General features: G+C 34.4%; 1 protein-coding gene and 1 non-coding gene across 4 annotated transcripts in view; one reads left to right on the plus strand and one right to left on the minus strand.

The window, feature by feature from the left end:
- Positions 1-22,220, plus strand: part of RANBP17 (RAN binding protein 17) — a 383,252-nt gene that overhangs the window by 231,874 nt on the left and 129,158 nt on the right. The window lies entirely within an intron of this gene.
- On the minus strand, positions 13,685-13,785 carry LOC118912052 (small nucleolar RNA U13). The gene has a single exon (XR_005024704.1). It is a non-coding gene; the product is annotated as a small nucleolar RNA U13 (small nucleolar RNA).

Below are 22,220 nucleotides of genomic sequence, written 5' to 3' on the forward strand. Positions count from 1 at the left end.
ATAAATAAAATAAAATAAAATCTTCTACTCTGAATTAGAAATTATTGAGATCTAATACAATGCCAAAGTATTTTTTTAAAATAATGACTAAGTGTTCTTTAATTTCCTCAAGATAAAATGAGAAAAGATTGTCTAGAACCAGGTAGACCCGGTAGACCCAGGAAAATGTTCACTGTAAGACAAAATTGATGGCCAAGTTGAATTGTACATATGATCATCAAAAGAAAACAGTATCGTAAATTTCCCAGAAAGTTGAAGGACATGTATCCATGTATTTTAGTGAATATGTACCCCATTTATGCTGAGAGAAGTGGTTTCAGTTTTAGTTTTTGCAGCTAGGAGTGTTTTGTAGGTCAACCTTTCTTAAATACTTAGTGCTCAACCTAATGGTATTCCCACAAGCATTACTAGTGTTTCATGGTCACAGGGATTCGGGACTACTGTATGATGGATACCATTCACCAAGGCCTAGGTGAGTTTGCTCAGCAACAAAATTTAAAATGTTTTAAAACCTGCTAGTGCTTACCACTACAAATTTTATTCCAATGAAATAAGAACTAATAGGATCTAAGACTAGCTGATACCTTTTAAGGTATACAGTGTCAAGCTAACCTAGGATAGCATTTGAACCCTAGCAGCATCACTCAGATTATATAGAGTTTCTAGGGCCCAGTAGAAGTGGACTTGAACGAAGAGATTCATTTTAATGAAATCGTGGCTTTAATATGAATTTTTTATGCCATTTGGATTCAATTTTACTAACTTCCTACAGAGAGAATTAATGGCAAGTAAGCTTAACATTTTTTGTTTTGATGTTACTGTTTGTTACAGAAAGATGGAGATGTAGTTAGAAAAAAGTATTCAATATCTTTGCTAATTTGGGGGAAATGAGAAAAGAAACACTTGTTTTCAATAACACCAGATACTGCTGAAAGAAAGCTTGATAAAATCTTGACTGATTAAAATACTGTGATTTTTTTTTCTCGGAAGGGAAAGTCCTTACTGTCCCCCCTCTACTAAGAGGGACTCAGAGAATACCTGTAGTGACTTGATAACTTTATGTTTATCAAAATGGTGATGGAGGGTTGAAGAGGGGGAGAATGTGAATAGGTTGGTAACACCAGTATGATGGCCAAAGTGTATTCCAGTCCCAAATACTCACACTAATTAGCCTGTGAATTAAAAAAAAAACGATTGAAAGTGAATTTCAATGATGAAACTGCTAACTTCATAAATAACAATGAATATTGTATTTTCTGATTTATTGTTTCAACACATAAAATTTATTGAGTCTTTAAATTAGTTAGCCCTGGTCCTGCCCTCAGTGAATTTATAATCTAGTTTGAAGAGATTAGATTGCTATGCTGGTGGATGAAGTCCGCAAGAACATCTGTCTCGCTCTCCAGCTCTGCCCCTCTTCTCTAGCACAGAGCCTGTTCTGTGTCATAGAGGTTTTTTTAAAAGTCATTGAACATGTGGTGATGGAAAGGAAGAAGAGGGAGGAATGGGTGGAGAAACAGAAAGCTATAAACCTAGCAGTTCCTGTTTCCAAAAGTCAATTTAAAAAATGCAATTTTATCAATGTCAGCTCAGAAGTTATAATGTAGGTCAATAGGAATCAGTTCATACCATTTCTGTTGCCACACATGTGTTGCAAAAATGAAGTACGTACAGTCTGCTTGTGCCTGACTGAGATGGTATTTCAGATAGCTGGGTCGTAGTTAAGGAAAGCTGTGTGGACTTTTAACTTAGAGTTTCTCTTCCTTCTACTCCCCCTCCTGGTACCCCAAACCTTCCCTATATCTCTACCAGTTCCCTCACTCTGGCACTGCAGTCGAGCCCACAGTGTCATCTAAGCGTCATGGGAGGTGATTGGAGAGCAGTGTTCTGTGCCTAGGCATTCAGTCTCCAAAGCTTGCAGCTTCAGCTCTTTCAGAAACTCATCTCATTTCCAGAGTATGTCCAGTGCTGCTGAGTTATCCAGCAGCCACCAGAGCTACCATTTATAGTTAGAAATTCTGTAAAATTATGCCCATGAAATAAATGAATAAAAGATGTACAGAGTTTTCTGTCTAGACAGCCTAAGAAAGCAAATTTACACACATGGTATAGGATGGTATTATATAGTGAACCATATTGTACAAGCTTTGTCCCATAGCGATCTTGGTTCAAATCCACCTTATGTGCTTGTAGGGTTTTTCCTATTATAATGTGTAAAGTGCTTGGGACATAGTAGGCCCCTAGGTGTAAGTCATGTTACTACTTTCAGAATCATATGGGTAGAACTAGATGAAGCCAGAAAAGGATCAAATTCTACAAAAATAATAAAACTATTTTGTGCAACATAAGGAAAGAAAATAACATTAAGTAAATCTGTTTGTTGTCAGGGCTCTGTTTTTTGAAAAAAGAATCATGGTCTGTGTCTTATATCTAAATCAGGAAAGGACTTAACTTCACATTAATAAGCACTCTGGTACAACATAGTAGAACAAATAATCATCAAAGTAAAATTAACTGAATTTTCAACATGTAATTAAGTTGTATGTTGCACAACAGCATTAAAACAATTCTCATGACACTCAAAAACACAAAGCCAGTAAGAAACACCCATTCCCTTTTTGGAATAAGCACAGGAGAATATGCAAATAGATTATAAGAAAATATCATTCATCATTTTCATTTTCTTTGGAAATTGTGCTTTCCTTCCTGAATATACCATAACTTTTCTCTTCCTTACATTTTTATACTTAGAATACTTTTAAAATATTTTGTATGTGTAAAAACACCATTTTATTCTAAAATGTTTCTTGTGCTTTTTTAGTAAGAAACAATTTGGGAATTACAGATACATCATCAAAAGTAACGGTTACCTTGGCAAAAGTATATTACAAATTATGTTGTGAAGATGAAAAGCTAGTTTCCCTTCTAGTTATTTCTTTTGGTGAATGGAAATCAGCACTTTGATACCATTTTATTTACACTGGAGATACAGTATGCATGTTTTTATTCATACAACTTTTTAAAGGAATTTATCAGGTTTCATATGTTCTTAGACTTTTATCTCTAAAATCCTTTTGCTAACCCAACCAGTAATAAAGGCATCCAATTTTCACTTACCAGACTTGGGTTCAAACATTGTTCTATACACTCAGTGATCTTTGGACAAATTTCTCAAACTTGCAGATCCCCAGCTTTCTTGTCTCTAAAGTTACACTTTAATAATAATAATAATAATAACAATAATAATAATAATAATACTTAACTCATAAGCCCATTGTAAAGATGAAAGGAGATTACATATAATAAGCTCTCAAAATATGTTAGGTCTTTTCCCTATCCTAAAAATTATTAAGATTACATATGTATATTTTTTACCACCTTCACCCATCTTGCCCATCTCCCATACCCCCTACCTCTGGTACCACCAATCTGTTCTTGTATCTATGAGTTTGGGTTTTTTTATTTAGATTCCACATATATGTGAGATCCTTCATTATCTTTTTTTTTCTGTCTGACTTCACTTAGCATCGTGCCCTCAAGGTTCATCCATGGCAAACAGCAGGATTTCCTTCTCCTTTTTTAATGGCTGAATATTCCTGTGTGTGTGTGTGTGTGTGTGTGTGTGTGTGTGTGTGTGTGTGTGTGTGTACTTACTATATATATGTATACATCACATACATATATATACACCACATTTTCTTATTCATTCATCAGTAGACACGTTGTTTCCATTTCTTAGCTCTTGTAAATAATATACTCAGAAAGAACATGGGGTGCAGATAGCTTTCCAAAATAGTGATTTCATTTTCTTCAGATAAATACCCAGAAATAGAACTGCTAGATCATATGGTAGTTCTATTTTTAAGTTTTTGTGGATCCTCCAAACTGTTTTTCATAGTGGTTTTGCACCAGCTTATATTCCATCCAACAGTACACACAAACAAAACAGTATACCTTTTTTCTACATCCTCACCAACACTTGTTATTTCTTATCTTTTTGATGCTAGCCTACTAACAGGTGTGGGGTGATTTTATTGTGGTTTAGAATTACATTTCCCTGATAGTGATATTGAACACCCTTTTATGTACCTGTTGGACATTTGTATTTGTTCTTTGGGAAAATGTCTATTCAGACCCCCCGTCCATTTTCTTAATCAGATTGTATTTTTTTTCTGTTGAGTTGGATGAGTTTTTATGTATTTTGGATATTACCACTTATCAGATAAACTTTTTTGCAAATATTTTCTCCCATTCCATAGGTTGCCTTTTCATTTTGTTGGCTTCCTTAAATGTTCCTAGATATAGGAAGTGGTTCTTATTTGTATCTGCTCCTGTTGTTTTCCAGATCCAGGAATAGTTTTAAAACAAAAATAAATAGAATAATGTTAATTACCTAGTTCACTGCTACTGTATTGTCCAGCTTGGGAAAATGTGCTGTTTTTGCAGTATATTTATTCAAATGGTTTATAAATTAAAAGCAGAGACCTATCATGTTCTAAGATCCTGTAGTTCATCACTGCAAAATAAAGTATCCATTTATTAGGCCAGGATTGTCTACAGTGTCTGCAAGAGTAAACAGACCCACTCATAAGAGTAAGTGTTGCCTTCAAATTTGTACTGAAGTATGCTGAAAAACATGTATGCTATAGCTGTGATAATGAGCCAGTACAGTAGAGAGAGGTGATTTATGATACCTGTTTCTGACAGCTATAGTGCTGAGATTCCCAGGGTATCTGATCATGGCATTAGCATGCTGACAGCTCAGCATTTAGAACATTATGGTAATTTATCCTGCCTGTGCTGTCACCTGCACTGTCAGAGTTTCTTTTTAATGATGGTATAACTATTTTGTTTGTTTGTACTGCATTCTTTTCATTTGGCTAATGCTTTCTCATTAGATTGAACCTAGTAAATGAGAGTAATTAAGTGCTTCCTATAGCTCAGATGCAATGATTAAGTTGCAGAGCTGCTACTGATTATGTTTTGTCATTTATCTCTATTAATCTGAAAATAATCCAGATGATAAACACATGTAATTTTTTGCTAATGTTCAATAGATGAAATTTATAGTTTCTCAATGGGGCCAAGCAATAAGTGTATAATCATATATAAATAGTAAGTTTTTCTATATGAACTTGTTTTAAATAAACATACAAGTTATAAGTATAATTAATAAAAAGGAAAAGATATTTTTAATTGTCACACAGAATTTACTCTTTCATGAAATGTCCTTCTTTATTCCAAAAAAAAAAAAAGGCTTAAATCCTTGTTACAGAGCAAGTTGTTCCTCTGACTTTCCCTTTCTTTGAGTCATATGCAGGGACAAGACTGAAATTCGTTTTAATATAGTATATTTGAAGTTCTTGTCATCATTCTGTTCTTAGAGTTTTCCACCACTTCTTATATACTCTGTTTTCTAAACTATAATAATTTATAATGATTCTAGAAGAAAATGGTTCCACTAAATGTTCACTAAGTAACTCAAATGAAGTCTAAAATGTGGAAATAATGTGGAGTTACATGTATTTTTTGAAAGATAATACAGTTCTGTATTTATTTTTGTTTGTTTACATCTGACAGTATTTGCTGTAAGGAGAATTATAGTTTCTATAACTGATTATTATGAATATGATAGTTAATCCTTGCTAGCCTTTTAAAGTTTCTATAAATAATGCCAAACCAATTGATAAATTTTGTTTGCAATTAGAGACAGTATATGTCACATTAATGCATTTTAATGTAATCATTGTGTAAAGATTTATTCCTAGCTATTTATAATTTATTTACGAAGTGATAGTTTCAACAGACTTTTGAAAGTAGTAGGATATTGTTTTTAGGAAATTACATTCTGTGACACTGTTTTCATAAATGGTTAGAAAGATTATAGAATTGCTCAATCTGTAACTGTGTGCATAGGCTGCCCTGAATCTTCAGTTCATACACAAATGGTAGGAAAACTGACAGAAACCTAGTTATTGTATTTAGTAGTTTATGCTTGAATGTATGACTGGGAGTCTGGTTAATATTTTCATCAAACATTGGAGTAAGAACATAAGCAGTTCTTATTTTGAAAAAGAACATTGTTGAGCTTTTAGCTTGCTCCTGTGCATACAGTGCTGTAAGGAGTGCTTTTATGTTTCATTTAAGAAAAAGGTCTTTTAAGCATCTACACATGTAGTGCTTTTATTTGCACATTTAGATCATTTGCAGAATTTTGTTCTGTGAACAGATGGTATCACCTGAAATTAGATGCTTGAAACATTGATGTTAGGCCTACTTCAGTTAGCTAATTTTAATGGAATCTTTTTTAAATAAAGACATTACATAAATCTTAATGGAATTTGATATTTTTAATGATCATTCATGTATTCTTTGGATCCCTTTCTAAAACAATAAGTGATTTTTAAAAGGTGGGTTTAGGCTGCACAGAGAACTCTTCATTCCCATTAGGTATAGAAATGTCTTCCATGCAAACTAATTGGAAATTGAGGCTCTCATAAATATTGGGGAATTATTAGGTTCTCTAGCAATCTATTCAAATTGTTCTTCCTGCAATTTTAGAAGATATAATGTTTAACCTAATAGAGACTGGCTCCTTAGGGATCAAATTTTCAATGCTATACTCGAAAAATTATTTTATTGAAGTGATAAGACTATATATGAAGTGATGGTTTGTTAATGGTAGTATAATAGAAGAATTTGTATTTTTGAAATTGTGAAAAGTGTCTCTGGTAGACATTGTCAGTTAAGTAAAGTACCAAAAGCAGAAAGCCCTTACTTCTAACTCAGACATTGTTCCTTAGTAGTTATTTCATTAGGTAAATCATTTCTTTCTTCTGCACACTGAGATATTAGGGTTAGTAATGGTATGGGAAAGGCCAATGTAATTCTCTTTTAATGTTAAATAATAAAATAATAAGCCCAGAAAGGAATAACCTTTAAAAGCTATGACAGGTTTCTTATCATTGTATACTGATTTTTTAAAAAAAGCAAACATTGGATAATATTTTAGGATGGAATAAACTAGATTTATTTTTCAGTGAAAGATGGGAATGATGGTTTTGGTATAAGAATCTTCTTCAGTATTGATTATCTACTTACTGTTTCTGTATTCCTGCATAGCTGATTCCTAAATGTTCTTTCTTTCTTAAGATTCCAATTTTTTAATTTGTAATTCTGAATTACCCTCCACCTCCACCCCTTGTCCCCAAGACAAAGCAACAAAAGTCTTTTTGAGTTGTTAATGTTGAAGTTTCTTTGTCCTTGTTTAAAAAATAATTATAAAAATAGGGTAAAGAGAAAATTCTTTCCCCACCCCCCTCTTGTTGGTCAGTTCTACAGAAGTAATTTAAAATACCGTATATTGAATTCTTTGATCATTTCTCCTGGGTGGATTGGGAAAGAAGTCAAAGCTGAGGCAATTGCTTCTGGGCTCTCTTTCTGTGTGCCTGGTAAATGAAACACAAGGAACCTCACCAAACTACATGACTAATGGCAACCTCCAGTGCTGCCTGCAATCAAAGATTAATTTGCTTTATCAAGTTTAAAGAATACTGGGTGATAAATCATGTCAAAAAGAAATAATCAGTCAAAGGCTGATGTTCTTTTCTACATGTGAGGACAGGTGCTATGAAGCATGCATTTACCTTATACGGATAATTTTATTTTTATGCATTTATGTTCATCTTAATTTCTATTTAGTTGATTCTTCAATCGAATAATTTCTCTCATTAAAATCAACTAGCACTCCAACTAAAGGCCACAGGATTATAGATCCAAAGTAACAGTCTTTCCATTTATATATTTTCTCATATGAGTAGTCTTAATAAATGTTTTCAAACATGAGCTAATTCCAAATGGGAAGTGAAATTATTTTCTTCCTGTCAAGTTGCCCAAGAATGTTAACTGGGTATTCATATTGTAACAGATATCTGTGTATATCTACATACTTACATAAAATGTTCATTTTACTCAAATCTCCCCATACTTTTTTCTTTTCTGTTTTTCTTTTTTTAAAGAGAGAGAGCTGGAGTCTCTCTTTAATTCTATGCTCTGGTCTATAATGCGGGATCAGTTTTAGGTAAGATTATATTATAAAGAGGTGGTCCTCTCAGCACTTTCAGCCAACACATTTTGAACAGTATCCAAAACCAATCTTGTATTTTTTCAGAGGCTGTCAGGATACTTCTGAAAATGAGACTCAGAGTATCATTTTAGCCGAGTTTTTTATTTCTAGTTACAGTCATGTTCAACTGTAGTCTCTTTAAATGTTTTGGTGTAGGCAGCTATATATAAGTTCCTCCCCTAGGTCTTTCCTAGCTTACTGTACCTTCAGTGGCTAATTAGAAATTTAGAAATTATTAATCCTCCATTTGATGTACAAAATTAAATAAATATTCATCATAGGCTTGAAACATGGAGCTGTGAAGTTATATAGTTTGAGCACTGAAGGTAAATCCTATCTCTAGAGTGACTCTTCATTTTCTTCTTCTTCATGGTTTTTCCCAGACTTTCTGTCTAAATTTTGACCTGTTTTCTCTTCAATAAATTGCTGGCAATGCAGGAGGGCTTATGGCTATTTTTTTTTTCTTTCCTTCTGTTTCTAATTCCTAGGAATTATTTTTAAATATTTATAAATTCCCATTATTGACATCAATAGTTCCTAAAAACAAAATAGCTTGTCAACTTAGCTGGGTTTTAAAAGACTTCTTTTTAAACAGAGTAGTAATTTAACTTGCCTATACTCACATTTTTCACAAGAAAGTATTTATCATGACCTATTTCATATCTAAAATGAGTTGAGAGACAAGTTAATGAGGACCCTTCCAATTTGAAAGAATTTTGTAACCCTGGACATACCTATTTTGACATTAACTGAGTCACCAGTGATCATTAGTAGGTTGTATAATAGCAGTCCATCCTAGTGATTTGATAAAGTATAAACTACATAATGAGTAAAAATAAGTTTAGATTTGAAGACTGAACATTTCTATCCAAGGTCTGAAACCAGCATTTATATAAAACCTGATAACTATATTTTGCTTCAGGCATGCTGTTGAGAGTATTGTCCCATCTTATTTGTTAGTAGTCCCCTTATGAAGCCACATGAGAGAAATTTCTTTTAAAATTTAACACTAGGATATGCTTCTGTTTGCTTAAGAAATGCATATATATTCCTCTAATAGATAGTAAAAACTATAAAATAATTTTTCCTTTTCCACTTTGGGCATCTGGAAATTTGGCACCAAAGTATGGCTCATCTATGCTATTATGTGAAACCCTATATCTGCTTTTATGAATTTGGTGAGTCTCCCTCCCTCCTGCCTTCCACTCTTTCTACAGTCTTATTCAACTTTATATTATACCTGGTTCTTATGTTTCATTTTAATTCCTCTTTTACTTCCTATATGTTACTCTAAATACTATGTATGCTGAGTCACTGTGTAAATAAGTAAAATCACCCTGACTCTGTCACTAAATATCCAAAGTTATTTCTTTTAGAGTTTCAGTATTCTCATTTATAAAATTAAGTAATGAACTAGAGTACCTTTAAGACCTTTTTCACTCAAATTCTGCAATTGAAAACAGTAGAGGACTTCCAGTTTCTGTTTGGGGCCATAGAAAGCTGAAGGGAGCATCACTCCCACTCTTTCAGCAACAAAAAAGCGAGACAAACTTCAAGTTTATGTCAGAGAGCTGAGGTTACAGGGCATCCAAATAGCCTAAAATCTGAGGAGAAATAAGTACCTCCTAGGAGAGAAGGAACACAAGCACTTTCTTACCTGAGGCACACACAGTGAACACGGTTAATGATTGGGCTAGAATAGTTAATGAACTGACAGAGGCCTGGTATGGGCTGGCAAGAGAAATTAGAGCCCCAGACAGCCTGAGACATATGGGGATTTCATACCTCTTGCAGGCTCTTTCTCCACAGATCCCCCAAATAGCCCCTCCTATACATAAAGACAATTGGGAAGAGTCCTGAGAAAGTATCCTTCAAGGTGCAGGCTGATGAGGGAAACAACAGTTTGTACATGCAGAACTCTACCTGAATGCTTCCTTCTCCCCTATTTCATCAACTGAAAAAAGTGCTAATTTACGTAGTGATAAAAGTCACCAGTGAAAATCCACCACAGCTCAGGTAAGGGAAGAAGGTGGGGCTGGGAGCCTACTCCCTGCCCAGTGAGGGAACAGGGACAGGAAGATGTACTGGGCCCAGAACTATAGCTGCAGAAGGGGAAGGAGCACTGAAAAGGTCATACCCCAAGACCCAGAGACACTGTGCCTGCCTAAGACTGAGACCTAATGAAAATAACAGAGAAAACTCTTCCCCATCCCCTATCTCAAGACTAATAAGCATCAGAGAGCAAATAATAATGCAATAGTAGAATAATGTGGGGAGAGTTGCAAGAGTATTAAGACAGTTCCTGTCTGAGGCCAGCACAAAGGGTAGACCTAATGCTAAGGGTAGAGCAGACACTGAGAAAATCCATCTTGAGAACTAGCCCCGCTTCTAAATAGAAGATATCACTAGAGTAATTTGAAACCTGTGATCTAAGACTCAACCCAACTCCTCACTTGAACTCCAACCACCACCACACAAAAGACCTAGCCAAGAAGCATGCCCATTTCCAGGAGTATAAACCCCAAAAAGTCTGGCTTTCAACAAAAAGTCACCAGAAAGGAAAAAAAAAGAAGCAACCAACTACCAAGAGACAAAGAAAATAACAAAACCAAACTCAATTATGACACAAATGTTAGAAGTGTATGACAAGGAATTTAAGATAACTGTAATTAATATGTTAAAGATTCTAATAGTAAAGATAGACAACATGCAAGATCAGATGGGTAATTTCAGCTGAGAGTTGTAAAGTATAATAATTAAATATACATGCAAAAAATGAAAACTCTTTATCAGAGATGAAAAATACCTTTGAAGGCCTCATCAGTACACTTGACCCAATTAAGGAAAGATTCAGTAAACTTAAAGGAAGGTCAAGAGAGATTACCCAAACTGGAGCACAAATAGAGAAAAGAATAAAAAAGTAATTAAAAGAATAGGCCATTCAAAAGCTATGAGACAGTATAATATATGTGTAATGCTATGGAAAACTTGAAAAATGCTGTCAACCAGTTTGACCTAATTGACATTTACAGAACACTTCATCTAACAACAGTAGAATGCATGTTCTTTTCACATACACATGATACATTCACCAAGGTAGACTGTATTTTGGACTATAAAACAAATGTTAACAAATTTAAAAGAAGAGAAATCATGCGAAGTATGTTTTCAGATCATAAATTAAACTTGAAATCAGTTACAGAAAGATATCTAAAAAATCACCCAAATATTTATAAATTAAACAACCTAAGTAGTCCATGAGTCAAAAAGGAAGTCTCAAGTTAAAATATATATATATTTTGAACTAAATGAAAATGTAATTTAAAATATTTTAATTTGTGGAATACTGCTAAAGAAGTGCTTAAAATGCAATGTATAGCATTAAGTGATCATATTAGAAAAAAAAGACTGGGCTCAAATTAGTATCTAGGTGTTGGCACTTTTTTTCTGTCAAGGTCCAGATAGTAAATATTTTAGTCATTGCAGGTCCCATGTGGTCTCTAACATGTGTTATTTTGTTTTATTTTTACAACTTTTTAAAAATGTAAAAACCATTTTTAGTTCAAGGACCATAAAAAAGGGATATGGCCAATGACCCATAGATGGCCTACCCCTGATTTAGAAAACCAAAAACTGGTTGAAAAGATAAATAAAATTAATAAATGTCTAGCTAAGCTAGCCAAGAAAAAAGACACAATTACCATCAAGAATAAAATCATACATACCAGTACAGATTCCACAGACATTAGAAAGGGTAATAGAGTAATATAATTTAACAACTCAGGTTAAATGGACCAGTTCTGCATAAACTACCAAAATTCAAGAAGAGATAGATAACCAGAACAGTCCCATATCTATTAAAGAAACTGAATTAATAGTTAAAAGCCTTCTAATAAAGAAAACTCCAGACCCAAATTGTTTCACTGAAGAATTTTACCTAATATATAAGGAAGAAATAATCCTAATTCTATCCAGTCTCTTCCAGAAAATAGAAGAGAAGGTAACAATTACCAGCTCATTCTATGAGGCCATCATTACCCCGATTCCAAAATGAGACAAAGGTATCACAACAAAAACTAAAATCAGTATCCTTCATGATCATAGATACAAAAATTCTCAACAAAATAGTTGTAAATCAAAGTCAACAATATATAAAAACACAGCACAACCTAATGTAATCATTCCCAGTGGTGTATGACTGGTTCAACATTTAAAAATCAGTCAATGTGATGCACCTTATTAACAAGCTTAAAAAGAAAAACCATATGATTTTCTCAATAGATGCAGAAAAAGTTTAAATACATGTTCTTAGTGAAATTTCAGTAACCCAGAAACAGAAGGGACCTTCCTTAATCTGATCAATGCTGCCTTTGAAAAAGCAAAGTCATATTTTATCTTGAAAGACTGAATGTTTACCTCTAAGATCAGTAACAATACAAGGATCTCCTTCTCACCACTCCTATTTTGTAGTGTACCAGAAGTCCTGTCCAGTTCACTGAGACAGAAGGAGAAACTTTCAAGTGTCAGATTGGGAAAGAAGAAATAGAACTGTCTCTATTACCAGATGACATGATTATATAGAAAATGCTAAGGAATCTACAGAAAAGATCCTGGAACTAATATATGAGTTCAGCAAGGTTGCAGGATGCAAGATCAATAGGCAAAACTCAACTGCACTTCTATATACTGTCAATGAACAATTGGAATTTGATTTTTTTAAGTACCATGTAAAATAATAGCCCCTCCAAATTGAATGTTTTGGTGTAAAGCTAACAAATATATGTAGGATCTGTATGCTAAAATTATCAAATACTGATTAAAGAAATCAAAGATCTACATAAAGGAGAAAGATACAGGGTTCATGATCAGAAGATTCAGTGATAATAAGATGTTAATTCTTCCCCAAATTAATCTATAAACTAGTGCATTTCCAATCAGAATATTAGCAGGATTTTTTTTATAGAACTCAACAGACTGATTCTAAATTTATCGAGGAAGGCACAGGAACAAGAATAGCCAAAACAGTTTTGGAAGTGAACAGAATTGGAGTATGCACACACCCAATTTCAAGACTACCATACATACAGTCATACTGTATGTAACAGGCAGATGTTTAGACATAAAGATAAATGGATCATAATGGAAAATCAGAAATAGACCCACACAAATATACCTTGCTGATTTTTACAAAGGTACAAAGGAGATACACTGGAGAAAGGATAGTCTTTTTTCAACAAATGGTTCTGTATCATTTGTATGTCCATATGCATAAATATGAATTTCTCTCCATTTCACATACTTTATACAGAAATTAACTCAAAATAAGTTAAAAGACAAGTAACAGATTGGGAAAAAATATCCACAAATTACATTTCTGATAAACCACTTTATCTAAAATACATAGCCTTTCGTTGAAATTCAGCTATAAGAAACACCACATTAAATAAATGGACAAACACTTAAATGAAGAAGGTATTAAAGTGGCAGATAAGCATGAAAAGCTCAACATCATTATCAATAGGAAATGCAAATCACAACCACAATGAAATACTACAACTCTATTAGAATGGCTTAAATTTTTCAAGTCAGACAGGTTTGAGGGTGGCACATGTCACAGAAAACTTGAACACCCAATCGTCATGCTTATGGATCAGAAGGGCTTAAATTTTAAAAAAAAAAACAACTTATACCAAGTGTTATAGATAATAAGAGCCAGATTTCTCACTGTTGAAGATAGTTACAAATAAGGAAAGAGGAAAGTTAGAATGAACTCTGGTACTGGATCAGAATTGGAGATGCCAGTATTTCTGGATAGATACAGAAATAAATAAGGATGTGTGCGTGTGGTGGGGTATTGGTTAGGAATCATATTTATATTTCCTTACTTTGGCATTGTAAGAGCTGCAAATCAATGATACCCCAGTAGCCAAGAGCACACCTAGATCTCAGATCTTGATTTCTCAATATAATTTTCCAATAAAAGAAACCAAGTCTTCTTGGAGAAATGGTTGATTCCGGGACTGAGTCAGGGAAAATATCAGATGAACCTAAAGCATCTTGTAGTGCCAGCAATTAGAGAGTTGCTTTAAAAGGGAAGGGAAGAAAAAGGATATGGGCATGCCACAAGGAGTCACCCTGAAAGAATTCCTAATAGCCAAAGCTGGAGTAATTTTGAGCAGCAAAATGAATGATAGTGTTGGATTATAAGTCTCAGAACCAGAAAAATATCCCTGATTAATACTGATATGCAAATTTAGAAGGAATGAAGGAACTGTAAAGTCATTATTAGGATACCATGGTAATAGTTGTTGCAGGCAAGCTCCATCAAGGATGCTAAAATTAATGGACATAAGTTTTAAGATTATTTTCCTAGTCTTCACAAGGAGAAACTTTTTGGAGTGATGGAAATTATTGATACAGATGTAGATCTTGATTATGATGTGGGTTACACAGCTATGCATTTGTTAAACCTCATAGAACTGTATACTTTTGCAAAGGGTGAATTTTTATGTATGTAAATTATACCCAATTTTTTAAAATCCCTATTTTGAAGTAGGTATCTGCTTGATACCCAAAAATCTCCTCATCTTATTCTTACCTTACTGTGGAAGTTGCATCAATGTGTCACAAAGTTATGAAAAGCTCTTCAAAGCACAGAATATTCCTCACTACCTATGTCTCCTCACTGCCATCTATTGTATTCTAGTTTCATGAAATTGCATGAATGAATGAAAAACAGAAATTATTGTTGGTTATTTTATCACATTAGGACAGTTTTGAGGCCATTCTACTCCCATGACAGGCTGTCCTTATTCATCTCCACCTGACCTCATTCCATTTATTTAAGAAACATTTGCAAAATTATCAAAAAGTGTCTCTTTTCTTTCCCTCCTTTCTCTGCTGTGATAGCTATTTACTGGAAATGAATGTATCAGAGAGGAATGTATCATGAGGTCTCCTAAATGAAAACCAAGATAAGACATCTTTACCAATGAAAAGAAAAAATATTCAGATACAGGTGTTCAACTAAGGAAGGTTGGTTTATCAAGGATAAAGCCAGAAAATGAAAAGATACAGTTCTTTAAGCTAGCAAAAGCCTAAATTAGAGAACTGGTTAATTTAGAGAAGACTAAAATCAAAATGAACTAATTTGTTGGGAATATCCTACTTTTGCTACTGCCAGTCCTGAATCCAGCCACCTGGTTTTTTTAAAGGTTGTATGCTTATTCAAGAATTCATCTAAAAGATTATGAATGAGGACCTAATGCCAAATAATACTTCTGTTGCAGAAGAGTTGGCACATTCATCATGGGTTTTATATACCTCTTGTTTTTTTCTAACTCTGGTTTCTTTTTCTTCCTATTTGTGTGTGTGTGTGTGTACCCTATAAAAATGTATAATATACATTGATATTGGTAATATAGGTGGATAAATCCATGCCTGATATTCGTTTGCTTCTGGTTTGTAATTATAATAAGGCTGCTATTTTTGGTTTCTGTTCTCTACGTTTCTATTAGAATGTTTGTAGAGCTTCTGTCTTAACATAACAAGTGATTCTTGAAAGCAAGACTGGTCTCTTTTTCATATAATTTTCTGTTAAAATGTACTTTTCAAACTATAATTGAGGAAAAAATACTATTTAGAGGCCAGCTGTACAGTACAGTCATAACTGGCTGTCTAGTAAATAGATGCTCCTGTTCTGTGGCGAGGTCTTGGAGTCCAGACTATGACTGCTGCTGGCAATGGAGTCTGAACCAAATGTACTCCCTGTCCTTTATACATAAAGATAATATTTTATGCCCATGATGAATATGGAGTTATCCCAAAGTTGCTTCTTCCATTATAATGCAATTTTGGGGTATATTCAGACATAGTCTTTTCATATTAATAGATTACCAGTGGTAACATGGGTGATTGTGATCGTTAGCTATGACCAAACAAATGACTATTTTTTAGTAGAATTCAAGAAAAACTAGAAGTCTCTCTTAGTTCATTAGTATTCCACATGAAATGAAATATAGACTGTTTCAGAGGCCTACCATGTGCCAGGAAGTATGTTAAATACTTTATTTACTTAGGTTCTTCTAACCACTATGTGAAGTAAGTATTGTACCAGTTTTAGACATGAGGGAATTAAGGCTCAGAATAAGTGATTGATAGTAAATCATAGAGCAATGTTCCTAGAGCTAGATTTTTTGCCGACCTAGAGTAGTTCTTAACTCTGAAGACCAAAATGTGTATAGGTGTTTGTCTTTTCTTTCCAGGTATAAGTAATAAAGGTCTGGTTTCTTAAAAGATTATTAAACAGTTTGTTTTTTAATTTTTTAATTTATTTGATCAACTGCAAAATTTAAATGAATGGTTGTTGTAAACAATTTGATTTTATCTGGTAGGCTATTAATCATGGCTCCATGATGACTCAGTTAAGTACCACAATTAGTGGGTCCAGACTTGGTACATCTAAAAAACAGCCCACTATGGGAAAATATAGTTCCAAATTAAGATTTTACTCCTAAAGGACACACGATGGAACAGTGGAATTTTTCTACTTAGTAATACTTGTACATGTTGCTTTGAAATACTGAGTAAGATCATAGAGTATGAGAACTGAAAGAGATCATAAAATATGTAGTCTGGTAGTTTTCCAGCTTGCTCTGTGGTTTTGGGGCAATTGGAGGAGGAACTTGGCAAGTCATATTCCCCTTCCATGAAACAGAGCACCATACCTTAACGTCTCTCTCCTATTAGGTGTCCAAGTAAACTCTTATTTGAAAAAACGGTTTCACATCTTTAAAAGATTTCTTTAAATGTTTCAACATTTTACATCTTTAGAACCATTTCCTAAATCTACAGATGACAGTTTAAGGCCCAGAAAAGTAAATTACCTTTCCAGGTTAATCTCACTTATTAGACTAGTATGTTCAATGCTATACTTTCTTCAAAAAAACATTTATTAAATATCTCCTGTGTCCCCATCAATATATGCCTAGAACTTACAGACTGCTCAGTATGACAGTGCTTAGAAGTTCCATTTGAAAGAAGCCAAGAGAAGCATCCCTTGAGAAATTACATTTGAATGAGATCTTTAAAGAGATGCCTTTGTCGGGTTGAAAAGGGGAGTATGGCTATTCCCAGCTGAGCTAACTGTGTACAGCATGAAAGCATGACATGATCAGCCCATGTCAGAAGGCTTGGTGGGGTAAAATTCTGGGCAGTACAGTGGAAGTTAGGGGTAAAGTTACTGCTGTAATTGGGAAGGGTCAGATCAGGGGGAGTACTCCACAGCAGATTAAGGAAAGAAGGTTTTATCCTTTAGGAAATAGTGTGTCATTGAGAACTTTTAATTAGGTAAGAAGAGTGATTGATCATTTATGTATTTCAGAAAAGTTTTTCTGTGGCAGTGTCTTAATTCTAGAAGGTTAAAATACAAACTGTATGTTATCCTTCAATCATCTCAGCCTCTTTCACTTACTGGTATCTGCAAATGGTGCACCCCTTCCCCAATGGCAGCTAGTGTCCATTATATGTTCTTAGGTGTTCTGTCCTTTAGAATTTATGCCTAGCACGACACAGCATAGGTCATATTTGAAGGACCTTTTAAAACTGAGTGTTTGGCTGTGAAATCCTTTTTTGTGTTTTGCTTCACTTGAAATGATGTCATGATTTACTGTGAGACAGAATAATTTGTTTCCTTTGTCATCTACTTGGGATGTCATAGACTGGAGGGCCCTGTGTTGGTTGAGGGGAACTAAGAATGGGAAGGACACATGATTTTTGTATAATTTCTCTTGAGTATCCTCACTTGTAATGGATTTTGGCTCTAAGCATAAAGATACATGGAGAAGCGGCCTGTTGGGAGAGTATTTTATGTTTCACTTTTTAGTGACTAAATAGAGTATTAAATGATTTGTGTGGTGCTTGCATGATGTTAAATCGAAAGGGCTATTATTTTATCAAGAGTAGCTTAAGCATACACTAGAAGGCCAGACATTAAATACAGGGTTTCTATGTGTAAAGAAAAGTCAAACTAGGTTTCTTAGCTTGAATTATCTTAGTTAATAACCTTAACAGTGGTTCTTAAGAAGCCTAAGTTTTAAGCCCCTAACAGGTTGTCTTTAGGGGCCATTTTTCCTGGCATTATACTGTGCTCTCAGCCACCGTTCTGGGTAAGCTAGCATCTTAACATCCACTGCCTCCAAGCCTTTATAGATCTCTCAGACCACCTGTGCGTTAAAATGAAGTCTATATTCATCTTACTGTGCTGATGGATAGTGATTGCAATGGGTTGTGGGGGGGACTTGACAATATGGGTGAATGTTGAAACCACAGTGTTGCTCACATGAAACCTTTGTAAGATTATTTATCAATGATACCTTAATTAAAAATGGAAAAAAAAAAGATTATGTGAAACAGGAAAATAAAATGAAGTCTATTTTTCACCTTGTCCTAAACAAGAGTCCTTTCTTTCCCTAATGAAGCACAGAAGAGGAGAGTGAAGAAACTTTTCTTTGGTATAAGTCCCGAGGGACAATCCATATTCTAAAAGCCCCAGGAGTTGACTTGCCCTTACTTCTGTCCAGGATTCCTGTTCCCTGGCCCTCTAAACCTTCCAGCAACTGTGTGGGGAATTTTTTAATATTTTGATACTAGCAAAAATAAATGCTTTTTTATCAGAGTAGTAGTGGAAGATTGATAAAATAACAAGTAAGAACCAATTACACAACTTCAGGAAGTCTCACACCAAAAGTTGCCCATGACAGTAATTAATTCGTAAATGGGAATAAGTCCAAAGTACATGTCATGTCTATTCCCCTGAGAGCCACATGGTGGGCTTTAGACTTCACTCCCCAGAAACAGTGTTCCTGTGACATCGTGTAATGCCTTACCTCTCCTGAAAAAACTAGCATCACAATAAGAACAACAACAAAAACTGGGGAAAAGCATTACTTTAATTATTAAGGTGAGTTTTTAGGTTCTCAAAGAACAACATTTCAAAGGAAACCCCATATTGTGTCTAACAGGCCCCAGGAAGAAGACTAAACATTATTAGTCACCTATAACACGCAATGCCAAACATTCACATGTATTTCTCTATACCTTGCAACAATCTTATGATATTCTACCTCTAACATTGGTAAAGAAATGCACCCAAAGAAATTTCCTTCTCTTCCTTCCCTTTTACCTTCCACCTTGGGCTTTGGGGTGAAGTGAGCAAGTAGTATTAACAAATAAGGTATGCATGTATGACTTGCATGAAAGAGTGGAAGAAAGACATAGATAATGAGCAATATGCCCAAAATACCTATAGCATATTGAACAGGGGGTGAGGCTTTATTTTGTAGAAAGAACAAGACAAGAAAATAGAATTATCATGAGGAGGAATGCCATTTATTGTGTAGCTTCTAGGTGCCAGTACTCTGCTAGGTGCTTCACACATGTAATCAGTTTATAAGCCTCACAACAGTCATGTGGATTAAGTGCTATTGTCCTCATTTTACAGAGGGAAACCTGGTGATCAGCATGGTTAAGTAACTTTCTCACGATTATATACCTAGTAAGTATTGGAACAGGGATTAAATCGGTTCTGCATGTAAGATCCTCTAACACCAAAAAAAAAAAAAAGTACATAAAATGTACATGTACATTTTCCTGGGAGAGAGTCAATTCCTTTAATAGATTTCGCAAAGGAGTTGATGGCCCCCCAAAAAGTAAGAACTTCTGTATTTTGCCACTTTCAGATAAGAGGAACAGACCAAGGAAATTGGAGCTGTGTGAGCCTTGTTTTATATTCCCCTTTTAAATTTTTTCCCAGGTAATAGTAGTAAGTTAAGCCAGGGAAAAAAAATGCCCCTCACAATCCTTTAAGGCAAAGAAACTAATTAATTTTGTTAGAGAAGTAGCAGTAAAATACTGGATAAGAATACAGGTTCTGATGTCAAATTACTTAAATTTAAACCCTAACTCTACCATGTATTTGTTCTCTTGCCTCACATAATACACCTAATCATTCTATCTCAATTTCATTGTAAAACTAGTACTATTACTTACCTCATAGTAGATGTGGGCATTAAATTAGGAAATATGTGTTAAGTGCTTAGCACAGTGGTTCTGTCTAGGGGTGACTTTACATTCCAGAGGACATTTGACAATGTTTAAAGACATTTTTGGTTGTCACAATTTGGGGGAGAGGTGCTACTAGCATCTGGTGGATTTTACAATGCACAGGACATGCCCCCACAACAAAAATAGCCCAAAATGTCAGTAGTGCTGAGATTGAGAAACCCTGGTTTAGCACAATGACTGGCATGTACATTTCAGTAAATATTTGCTATTGTTTTGTGTTAATATCTAAGAAAAACATGGAAGAACAGTGAAATTATGGTCCACTCATCTTCTGAGAAACTAAAGAAAAGTAAATTTAAGTATCAGGTAATAAACTACTTTAATAGTCATTATTATTATTAGTTTTCATGGGAAAACTCATTTAAAGAATGTGATTTTGTGTTAGTATAAATGAATGTGAACCCATTTCTGAGGCCTTCATATGTGCTTTTTAAAAAGTTTTATATTTTAATCCTATTTGGTATTGATGTTACTATATTTTTTAGAGCATTTCATGATTATTATAAAAAGTAATCTGTTACAAGTGCTAGTCTCTGGCATTATTCTGATTTGGGTTCAAATCCCAGCTCTGTCACATGCAAACTATGTGACTCAATAAATACATCACTTAACTTCTCTGAGACCCAGTTTCTTTGCTGGTAAAATTGTAATATTAATACTTACCTACTTCATAGAGTTATACTGATTTAATTAGATAGGCATATAAAGTACTTAGCATAGTACCTAGCACACAATAAGCCCTCAGTAACTGTTAGCTGCTCATATTATCTTCATCATCATCATCATTGTCATCATCCCTGTCCCTGAAACTTCAGTACTCACAAGTAGTGGGGTAAAACTTGGAGAGGCCAACTGGGAGGCTGATTGTTAGCAGAGTAAGCCTGTCCTGGTTTCTGTAGCCAACATGTTTGAGCCATCTAATTTGACATGCTGCCTTCACCAATTCCATAAAATCACCCTCAGCTTTCCTGGTCACTGTACAAGGTCTCTTTCCTAGTTTGAAATCATTCAATAGCCACTCTCAGAATCCCTAATCCCATTTGAAGATACCCTGGATCTTTTGCACTATTGAGTTATGTTGTTTTTTTCTCAGGTGTTCATTGAAGTCCCAAGTAGTTACTTTGTTTTTTTCCAAAATCCCCTATTGTAACAGGGAATCTAAGAGGGAAGAACTCTTGTTTCCTATCTGGGTCTTCTCACCATGTGACTGTTAATTTTATTATTTTACCATATTGTATTTTTAGCTTTCTCCTAAATTGTGTCATATTCTCCTTTGATGTTCCTAGTTTAGTTTGTTCAGAGGCAGAACAGCAATGTGATACTGTAAGGTATAATATATAGTTTGGTTAAGTTGCTATGATTGCTTACTTTCTGTTTCTAGAGGCTAATTTATGGTAATTTCTTCTTTTACTGTACTTGGGCAATGGAAAGTATAATATGCAAACATGGTGTAAGATTTGAGTTAGTTTGCATCTATCTATATTAATGCGTTCCATAAGCTAGGCATTAATATCCCTTTATTGTGCTCTTGTTAAAATAATTATCTTAAATGTAAGGAATTAAAATAGAGAAACCTGCAAAGAAAAGAAAGTTCCATTTTTAAATAACAGATCTCAGTAGGCTCTTGATTTGCAGGATGTTACTCTTCATCTCCTGAGTCAATGGAATGTATCACATGAGCTTCAGTGAGCAGATGTGGGGGGGGACACAAGCAGGATGTGGAAGCAGGAACCAGCAGCATTGGCACACTGGCAAATGCTTCTGTTTTGCTAAGACCTGCTTTTTTGTATTCAGACTGTCCAAACCATCTGCTTTTATACTCATTTTACCTACTGTCAGCCATTTTGGAGTTTTTAAAAACCTTTAAAGTGATGGGGAATTTTTCACTGTTAAGCTAAGAATCCACTCTTTAAACACCTTGTGCTTTAAGGATATTCCCATTTCATTCTCAAGAGAACAGTTACTTTTTAAT

Source organism: Manis pentadactyla, chromosome 2, assembly GCF_030020395.1.
Source record: "Manis pentadactyla isolate mManPen7 chromosome 2, mManPen7.hap1, whole genome shotgun sequence".
Classification (NCBI taxonomy): Eukaryota; Metazoa; Chordata; class Mammalia; order Pholidota; family Manidae; genus Manis; species Manis pentadactyla.